At 34.1% G+C, this 11,229-nt stretch overlaps 1 long non-coding RNA gene across 1 annotated transcript; it reads left to right on the top strand.

Moving 5' to 3' along the window:
* The first annotated feature begins 204 nt into the window (after window positions 1–204).
* On the top strand, window positions 205–9,906 carry LOC122139544. The gene is made up of 4 exons (XR_006156379.1): window positions 205–466; window positions 4,962–5,355; window positions 7,628–7,732; window positions 9,609–9,906. It is a non-coding gene; the product is annotated as an uncharacterized LOC122139544 (long non-coding RNA).
* Window positions 9,907–11,229: the final 1,323 nt, after the last annotated feature.

Below are 11,229 nucleotides of genomic sequence, written 5' to 3'. Positions count from 1 at the left end.
AATTCGTGGAAACCCAACTTTGGAACCCACTTTCCAAGATCTGTGAAGTTCTTATAATTTCTATGTTCCAATTTCCAACATCTACTGCAGTGATTCCCATTCAAAAGTTTTGGGTTGGTAAGATTTTCTTTCTGCTTCTTGAATAAGTTGAATACAACTTATATAGGGGTGCTAATGCAGGACAGACAGGTGAGGAGGATCAACTAATAATGACAAAATGAGAACAGGAACATAACCAAATATGGGCACAGGGGGAGAAAACGCAACAAACAGTCCATAACTGTGACAGTTTGTCCTTTCCTGGGTATGTTATTTTCTTCATACCCAGTGAAAGAGATTAAGTTTTCTTGAAGGACATTTGACCCTTTCTATGGTTGGAGGACTTTTTAAATTTACATCTTCTAAGACTGAAAACAAGACATGCTAGATGTCATTTTAAACTCTTTTGTGGTCAAGTACCTATAAGGTAAGAGACTTTAAAATTAATTTTGTTGATGTAGATGAGACCTTTCCTTTAGCTTTAAAAACCCTGTCAAAGTATCAAAACTTTCATTGCACCATGTCAGTTACTGCAGTCATTGATTGATTCCTCAAAGGGGAAAAGTTCCGGGCACATCTCCGTATATGACAAAGCCACTCTTTTTACCTCAGTCTGATTGACATTTTCAACAGCTTTGATTCTTTTCATTTTAATGCATTTCGTCGGGTTGCATCATCAAGATTCAAGCACTGATAAATGAATAATTATGGTAAAATTGTCAAAAATGTCACTGGCAGTGTTTGTGAGAGCATATGTGAGTGGAGATTAATAGGTATTTGCTATACATTTCAATACATGTTGTGAAATTTAGGTTATATGTATTGTAGTGACTGGAGTTAGAGAGTCAAGTGTTGTCCAATCCCATAAGTACACTTAACCTCTCTCCATTCTCATATGTCCACTACTGTGCTACTCTTGAGTTTCACTGTGTCAGGGATACTATGTAAGCCAGTGTATCATCAGATTTTGAACAAAAACAACATTTCCCTACACAAGAAACTGCTTTCTGTCTTCAAATAAGACTTTTCGTCTTCTTCGATTGCAACTGCAACCATAAAATGGCAGAATTCACTGCCAAAATGTTTTTCTATGGTGTTTATGCTTGCAACTAGCATGCAGTAGTTTGCAGTAAACACATTTACTGTTTATTGAAAAGGGGATGGACTGGAGGGAGTAAATGCGAAATGTTCACTCACAAAATTTCACCTTACTGCCTCCCTTCTTTTCTCAACCGTTTCCAAACAGGTTTAACAAAACAAATTGGAAGGTAGGATGGGGAGCGTTCCTCGCTAAATTTAACACATAGCGCTTATCGCAAACAGTGCGTTGAGCAAATCACAAGGAAGAGATGTGTACACGCTCAACTGGCAATAACTGCCTACAGACTGCTGCTGCCTCGATGACTTCGAAAACAGCTGCCGCTTATTGACTGGGCCTGGAAAAAACCAACGCCCCTCCTGAAGTTAATCAGTACCGTGGTCCGTTGGGAGATCACCTTCCCTCCCCTTCTGACTCACGTCTCCAAAAATTTAACGAGGCCACTGCATTTAGTTTCATGGACGGCTAATTCTGTTTGTTTTGAATGGCATGCGCCGTACGTTGACCGGGATGCTTAATTAGCGCTATTATGAAAGCTTGTTTACAAATGAGCTGAGTAATCCCTGTGACAGCATGCTAAGTTGTGCTTCTCCTTTTCCCTGGTGCCTAAACTGGATCACTAGGGCAGAAAGAAAAGAGCACAGGAAGAGGTTAGCAGCTAGTTATTCTCCTCTAAATTCCATAATGGCTATGCACTTTCAGCAGAGAACAACTTAAATGAATAGATCAAGGTCCACACAGCTGTGCCTCCTGCAGAACTCAAAATGGTTCACATTTCTTTAACTACTGAAACTGAGAACTGCATATGCATAGTGCATACATATGCATGCAAAATATGTTTTAGATGACATCCTTTGGCTGAAAGGGATCTCTTGCATATCTCTAGAGCATTCGGTGTACTGTAAACATCTGTCTGCAAGAGAGAAGGATGATTTGCGTTTACATGATCACATTCAAAACTCACAGCACTTTTAAATTGTTTATAACGTGCTATCACAGGAACTTGGGAAATTACATTTGGTGACATTTACAATCATTTGATGTTAACGGGCATTTTCTTACCAAAGCATTGCACAAATCACATGAATTGCAATTGGGTAAACAGGAAGCATAGAAATAGGCTACTAGCATTGGGGCAGGGCTTTTAATGCAGGTGTAAAAAATGAATACACTTGTCTTAATTTCTTAAAATTATAGCTGACACTGACAGATATTGGCAGTTTGATCACCTAGGCAAAGATGCAACATTATTGATTTTGGCTAAAATAGGGGAGTGGCGATTTTTTGTTTATTGTGAAGGAGAAGCTGTTAGTTTCAAAATGAAATGATGCTCTACTGATGCTTTATCAAAAGCTGTGTTAATTTTATTCATGCTAGATGACTTTAAAAAATGTGTTTTCTGTGACCCTGGATACATTATGTCTACTTCTGTTTACACCACTATGAAAAATATATTTCAGTAGTTGTTGACATTCACTGAAACATAAGAGCAATTTGTGTGCAGAAAGTAAATATAAACCACATTAAAAAATATAGCCAACCGACCCATACATTTGGTGGTACTTTTGAATAACTACATATATACATATTTTACCTAACTTTCTTGTTCTTCAAAGCTTTATATGAAACAATAAGCTATTTATAAAGTGATAAACAGCAGGTCCATGGAGTGTTGAGGTCAAAATTGACTTCACACTTAAACATAGATGCAGTGGTAAGGTGTTAACTCACAAACTGCACATACAGAGTGTAACAATGCTCTGAAAGAATATCACCAGATTGCCAACTCACTAACCGAAGCGTTATGATCGCACCATCCTCCAACCAACTGTAAAACTAGTGTTAATGGGCAAGGCTTAAAAACTAACAACACTTTTGCATTTTTATAAAAGTTGTAACTAGCGGAGGTTACCTCAGTCTATAAGCAGCCAGTAGCCTCATCCAAGGGCTTCCCATCAGAGCCCTGACCATCCTAAAATAAAACAAACAAAAATAATAAAATTAAAAAACAGATGTCTCATGTAAAACAATATATACTGCATGCAACTTTTTATGCATTTTGGTAGTGATGTTATGTTCAACACAGCTCCGAAGCTTGTATCAAAAAAACAACAACACATTACACATTGAGGCACTGTACCAGAGCTTGATTCGTTTTGCCAAAAGCACGTGACTTATGACATAAGTCTAAAAGCTTTGTTCGCCTGAAACCATGTGACTGCTTCCATATCTGGTTTAGACGAAGGGAACCTCAGTTCTGTTTCCTTTACATTGTATTACATTATAATGCGTTGGCATTGCTTTTTAAATTGTAATTTATACATTAAGCTCAAATGAACTTTTCCCATTAAATAATAGTCCAAGGACTAAGGTGGAGTTAAAATAGACAGATCACAGATTTAATTTATGTTTGATTTATTTGACTTGCAGTACACCGACACAAATGAATGACTTTGAAAAAGACCATTATTCATATAAAATAAAATGAAACAAAGAATCGTTTGTAGAACCAGATGTGAAACTTGCAGCAGTACTGGAATACAGCTCTATGGAAGGTGTTATTCATTTTTATGACCACTAGATAGCCACAGAATAAACTGTTGAAAATCTTCAAGTAATGAACCTTTCCCCGATACAACTTGTGTTGAAAGCTTCGCTGGTTCAGAACGCTTCACTTCACCATTGTTACATTTTGAGCCACTAATTCACAAGACAACAGCATTTTGGCGGCCTGAAAATAGCAACTTTTAAAAAATGGTTTTAAAGTGCAAATTTTGGAAAACGATACATTTATCATTGCTGTGTAAACTACCAAAACACGAATTTGTGAAAACAGCGATGCTATACGCATTCGTATTATGTGTTCAGTTGATAAGCACAGACGTGTAATGTTTCTTTACAGTGACATCGCCAACTACTGGCCTGGCTGGCGTTATACAGGTTTTTTTTTTTTTTTTTCTAGGATCATTTTGGCAATGCTGTAAACATACCCTATAGCAAATCTGCTTGAAAACTGCTTGATATTTTCCCAAAATGTGAACTGTTATAACCCAGCATTAATCTGCTAAACGAGACTATTAAACAAATACATTTAAGGAATGATAAACAATAACACCATGATGTTATGAATATATTTATAAAAAAAAAAAAAAAAAAAAAAAACTTGACAGTTTCCATTTCAAAACATCTCACCTCTGAATGTCATGATTGACCAGTGAGAATAAAGTCTTCAAGAGAGGTGTGGTATAATACTTTAAACTCTTCAGTCAGTCTCACAGCCTGTGATGTGGCAATATATTATTCATTAAAGATGCCTTCTTGGATATACACAGAAAGATACATGTGTCTTGTTCACAGAGGCACCTGTCACCAGAGGGGGGAGTTCCTATTAGAGGAGCACTGTGCATTTTAAAGCCTGTGTGATGACATTTGGTGAATTATTTAAACATGTATGGCAGGTGTCTGCTGAAGGTGTCAAATGCTATATCAGCATGTTTTATTTTGCCTTCTTATTTTCTTGCCAACTCAAGTCTGCCTCCATTTTCTCTCTTTTCTTGTTGCTTCTTTTACTTTTCCAGACTGTCAAAGAATCTTTTTCTCTCCTTTCTATGATTGCTATACCCCAAACTGATATTGGAGATGCTTCAAATGCAATTCAGAGCATCAGGCCCATTATTTTCATGTCCGTACTGACGTTATGTGTACACACCACAGTGAGGGGAAAATAAGCTTTTTATTTGGTCTCTGTCTGGCAATTGTTCCCCTTCCTCAGCGTAAAGCATTTAGACTTACCATCATCTTATGTTTTCTTCTCCTCTTACAGTGACACTCAGATGTAATCCCCTTGTGAGGAATGTCAAAGTAAGTGTGGTCTCTCAGACTCTAGAGACTTTAATACCATTCCAGGAGCTTTTGATCAGACTTGTGACCTGCAAACAACAACTTCCTGTGTGAGATTATACCATTTACCTCGCAATCACATCATCACAAGGGCAAATTACCAACTACACTTTTTCCTTTACTTATTTTTTGTCTCGCCATACTTGGCTTGGATAGTCGCCATATAAACAAGCCAACTAACCATGTCATGATTAGAAAAGGCCATGTGGTTTCATTACCTGGATGAATAAAGGTCACCCCACTGTGCTGTGTAGAGAAACTAAAGCCTCCTCCAGCCATCTGGAATTTACTGTTCCCATCATAAACTGCTGTAATTGGTGAGACACAACACAATTTTCAAATTCATCCCTGAAGCACAACGACTTTTGTGACACACATGAGACCATAAGAAACACATGGCATTGAATTCAGGCCAGTTGTATAATACGTAAGTCAAATTATTAGAGGTAATAAATAATAGATATCACCATTGATCACCATCAAGACAAATGCTTTGTATTACAAAATGCAAATAATGCATTATCTAAGAAAATATGCACAAATTTGCATATATATTACCAGAACAGAAAGCTAAAAATGAAATGAAGCCAGATTCAAAATTCTTGTTTCATTTTTGCTAGTTTTTACAGAACAGTTTAGATATCTCTTTTTATCACTCCATAAATGAGTGATTTTTTTCTTTCTTTAAAAAAAGAAATAATTTATTAAAAAAATGTAATTGTCTAAGTTTGTATTTCACAATTCTGACTTTTTTTCACTTAGAATTGCAAGGAAAATTCTGAATTAAAATAAAATATCACAATTATAGTCCTTCCTTTGATTCGATTCGATTCAATTCAATTTAAATAAGCTTCCATACAAAATACTTTCAACAGCCATAAAAAAGTACCCTTACGAAAAAGAAGTTTATTCAAGTGTGCTATTAGTATACTATATACTATATTAATATACTAAAAATAGGAAAGTATGCTTTTAGTTAACTTTTTATGTACTTCTCAGAAATGGGCTTTATGTACATTTTAATATAATTTAAATGACATTTAAGTATACTTTATTTATACTTACAAAGAGTCTAAATATATTTGAGCTATACTTGTGCTCCTAGAATCCGTGTTTTCATTGTTATAGGGTAGAGGGCACTAGTACACATCTTCTGTACAGAATTTCAAAAAAAAAAAGACACAAGTGAAGAAGAAAATGAAACAACAGATACTAACACATGTAACACGATCATCTGACATGAAACAGCAGCAAAACTGTAAAGTTATGGAATAAAATGTCGATAAGATGAAGAGGTAATAATGACTGTCAAGCTTTGAGGTGTTGATCGACTTTTTTCAGCTTTTTTGTTCAAAATGTTATTTCTTTATTTTTTTTCATACATAAACATAAAATGTTTTTGTTTACAAGCAGATACCCTGTTCTTTCTTTGGATGTTTTGTATGTTCAGATATTCATATAACAAAATATATACAAATTAAAACCTAAATAGGTACATAGTAGTATACTTAAAGTATGATGTAAAGTTCACTTAAAGAAAACTTATGAGTATACTTGCAGTATAAAGCTAATAAACTAGTAGCTTACTGAGAGTATACTTCAAAGTAAATAAAGTATTTAATTAGTAAACTATCAGTATAACTGTAAGTTCACTTTTAGTATAACTGCAGTACAAACTAGAAGTAAACTAGTTGTGTACTCAAAGTTTGCTACTGTTATACTTAAAGTATACTTAAAAGTATACTTTTATATACTAGAAAGTGGGCCAATTTAGTCCCAAGGAGTATTGAAACAGTACAATTACAAGTATACTACTAGAACACTGATATTTTTTTTTTACTTGCTACATAAAGTATACTTAAAAATATACTTGAACTTTACTTAAGTATACTTAATAAAATAAAATTGAAGTATACCACTTTTTGGTAAGGGTAGGAATAAAGTAGGAGTAGAAGTTGGAATAAAATGTGATATAAGAATACAGATTTACAAATTTTGGCCATTTAATTGAAATCTACAAATGCAAATAGAGTGCAATAACTTAAATGTGTACTTTGCATGTTTAATTTCCCATAGTCTGAGGGGGAAGACATGATAAAGAAGCAGATTAACCTAAAATCTCAAAATTGACCAGTTAATGAAAAAAAAAAAAAAAATTATATATATATATATATATATATATTACATAAAGTAATATTGATATTTATATTTATATTTATATTTATATATATAAATATTTATATTTATATATATATTTATATATATATATATAAGTTTATTTCATTTTACTTTTATTTAATTAGTTAAAAGTTTTTTTTATTTGTTTTTTGTTTTTAGTCTTTCTTTGGTGTAGTTATTGATTAATAATGGTGCAAAGTAACTTTAAGTTATAATTTGAAAGTAAAATGTTTTCAGGCCTGTGGTTATTGAATTGGCCTCTGAGTGAACTGCATACAGAACTGGACTTACCGGGATTGGTACTAATAGTAATTAGAAACTATTTTATTCACAAGGTGTTCCTGTGTGATCCCAGTACACCAACTCATTTAAATCTTTATTATCATTTCTCATGATTAACTTTCTCCCAAGGCAACCTTATCGCAGATGAGTGTGAATTCAGTCTCTCATCTGAGCCATAAGGAAAGACTGTTAGTGCTGAAGGGAGAAGCTGCTCATCATCTCAGGCAGAAACAGGTCAGCTCATGAAGAATACAAAAGGGGGACGTTCCCTAGCTATGCATGTCTGCACGATTATAGTGTTCATGTAATTGCTGTTTGCATCCTGCTGCCACACAAGATGTCACAGTAGGTTTACTTTTGCTCTCTGCAGTTGCCCAAAACTGTTTATTAAAACCACAAGTATATAAGTAACATTCATTGTATAAGTTAAATATTTAATTGCCTAATTTTACTATTTTTACATATGTGACCCTGGACCATAAAACCAGTCATAAGTAGCTTGAGTATATTTGTAGCTATAGCCAACAATACACTGTATGTGTCAAAATTATCGATTTTTCTTTTATGCCAAAAATCATTAGAATATTAAAGATTTTCCATTAAGATATTTTTTAAATTTCCTACAGTAAATATATCCAATCTTATTTTTTTATTAGTAATATGCATTGCTAAGAAATTCATTTGGACAACTTTAAAGGCGCTTTTCTCAATATTTAGATTTTTTTTACACCCTCTGATTCCAGATTATCAAATAGTTGTATCTCTGCCAAATATTGTCATATCCTAACAAACCATGCATCAATGGAAAGCTTATTTCAGCTTTCAAAATGTACAAATCTCAATTTCTTTTAAAAAAATTTACCCTTAAGACAGGTTTTGTGGTCTAGGGTCACATATAGATTATCTTTGCTTTCACACTTAAAGTTCAATTTAAAAAATACTAATACTTTAGTAAAATTGTTAAATGTAATCTTTAATAAATCTCAAAATGAATATCAATTTTCAAGCATTTATCCAATTTAGTTATTTCAGTTCTTCCTGAAATATGCAAAGTTAATTTTTTTTTTATTTAGTTTTTTAATTTATTTCTGAAATATATAATTTATACAATTTTAGATATAGGGCTCCAACATAACAAACATGCTTAAAAGAGAGAGAAAAAAATAATTAATTAATTACTGAATATACTCAATACCTAATGCTAGATGACGAGTTAGTGGGTGCAGCGCACCAGCATGGCACATGTATACATATGTAACTAACCTGCACATTGTGCACATGTACCCTAAAACTTATATATTATATAATAAATATAAATATATATATATATATATATATTTTATTTAATATATATATATATATATAATATAAGATTTATTTATATAATTTCTGTTTTAATAATTGCTGTTTTTAATTGCTGTTTTTAAACTATACTTCTTGTTTTTAAAAAAAGAAGTATAACAAAATTCTGAATCCCAATAATCACCTAATCAAAAACGTTTTATTTATTTATTTATTTTTGCAATTGTAATAATATTTTTCAATATTTTAGTGTTTTCAAATAAATGCACTGTACATTTCAATAAATATAGCCTTGATGAGTACAGTAGTCAACATTTGAAGTGGATCAAAACCTTTCATCAAAGTTGTCCAGAAACCTAAAACAAAATGTGTTCTTTTCTTAGGACAACTTTGATGAAAGATTTTGATCCACTTCAGATGTTGCCTACTGAATATTCATAGCAGGTTAACCTGCAGAGTAGTATAGTGAAATTAGGACCAATACAGTCTATAGTGTAATTGAGTGCAATGATGTCATCACTTCATTGGAGTATTATAATTGACTCTTTCTGCATTACAATAAAAGCCGTAACAGACATCTATGTGATGAGGAGTCACAGGTGAGCATCAGGAAGAGCAAACGCACTTATGAAAGATATCCAGAACTGAGTGTTCTAAGAATGTCAGCTATTGAGAAATTGCTCTCGAGTTGGGGGTTTGGAGTGGGTGTTGACTCTGGGGGTGGGGTGCTTGTCCACTGAAGAGAAGAACATGAAATTTATTCCATTTCTTGTCAAGTTCATCTCTTTTTCCCCTCTGTACCCTCCAGGACCCTGGGTTATGGTACCAGACCCAGGAAACATAACAAAAGGGGCTCTGTTGCATATCTGCCCTGAAGCCCAGCTCTCCCCTGAGGTCTGCCTGACCATCGATCGCAAGCTACATGACAAACAAGCAGAATGAGCTGCCCAGCAAGCAGGACCACTTTAAACAGGAGTCATTCTGTGCCTGTCAATTACCCACACTTACTGTTACGAACTCATTCGTTTTCAAGGTCCCCACCAACTGTGCATGAGCAATGTTCAATAATGCTTCTGTAACTGTTTACACTTAAAAGAACGTTTTACACTGTTTACCTTAAAAAATTTGTTTAAAGCAAATCGTGTTTGCTAGGTTCTTTATGGTTACAGTGATGGAACTGGTCACACAACTGAGATATCACATGCTAAGGTACATTTAAAGGAACAGTTCACCCAAAAATGGAAATTCTGTCAACATACAGACATCCTCGTGTCTTCAAAAACCTGTTTGACTTACTGCAGTGAGATTTTTATAACAGAATTCCTAAAGTGTTCTTTTTCAAATAATGAAAGTAGATGGTGACAAGCTTAGAAGCAAGATTTTTAGTGAATTACAACTTACATTGCATTCTGTTCCTCACAAAAAGCTTTCATGTGGCTTTTTCAGAGGTACAGAACAAGACTTATATTCCATTTGAGTGTACTACTTATATGATGCTTTTATAGTGCTTTTTTGGCCTTTTTGTAGTTTGACAGCCCCAGACACCATCTACTTTCAGTGAATGTCAAGAAAAGTGAACATTCACCAAAAGTTCTCCTTTTGTGTTGTTGTGTTTTGTTTTGGAATGACATGAGGGTGAGAAAATGATTTTAACTTTTAAGTAAGCTATGCATTTTCATTACTAGTAGGCCGCAAACACCAGAATACTTCTAATAAATAAATCTACTGACAAATACGCTTTGATTATTCAAGGCTATTCTATTTCTGCCAACACAAATCCACTCACCTCCATTCCCCAATCATCTCCCGCTCCTCTGTTCCCCCTTGCCACTGAGTGGCAGTCTAGAGGATGGATCTCATGCTTGCAAATGCGCTCCTCACTGGGAGTATTCAGTCAAGGGCTCCCTGGTGGATCTACCAATTAGCCTAGGCCTCCGGAGCCGAAGCTGAGAAAAAATGGCAGTCTAGGAGGAGCTTTTTGTACCTGAAAACCTTTAAATAGGGTCTGATAGAGAAGTTTAGAGAAAGCTAAGGACCACAAGGGCAGACAGCAACCTCTATAATTACAAATACATACTTATAGAAAAGAGGGAAGAAAATGACATCCATTTTGTCATTTTCACTACAGACAGCTTCTGCTAAGTACCTACTACTAAACCTGATTATATTTCATAAGCAAGGTTGTGCAAAATTCAGAACTTACGTGTTAGCTCTTATTTAATTCATGAATGCAAATCTGAACTGAAATAGACACAACCCACAGGAAGTTTAATTTGAATGACAGGAAGAGCACACATTGAATCACATCAACGAAACTCAAAACAGGTAATCCATTCGGAGAAATTACATGTTCTTCCACTGTTGTTATTGTGTTTGTCTAAATATCTATCAAAAAATTGGGGTTGGTAAGATTTTTTAAATGGTTTTAA

This window comes from Cyprinus carpio, chromosome B14 (genome assembly GCF_018340385.1).
Source record: "Cyprinus carpio isolate SPL01 chromosome B14, ASM1834038v1, whole genome shotgun sequence".
Classification (NCBI taxonomy): Eukaryota; Metazoa; Chordata; class Actinopteri; order Cypriniformes; family Cyprinidae; genus Cyprinus; species Cyprinus carpio.
This window is presented reverse-complemented; position numbering and strand designations above follow the sequence as displayed.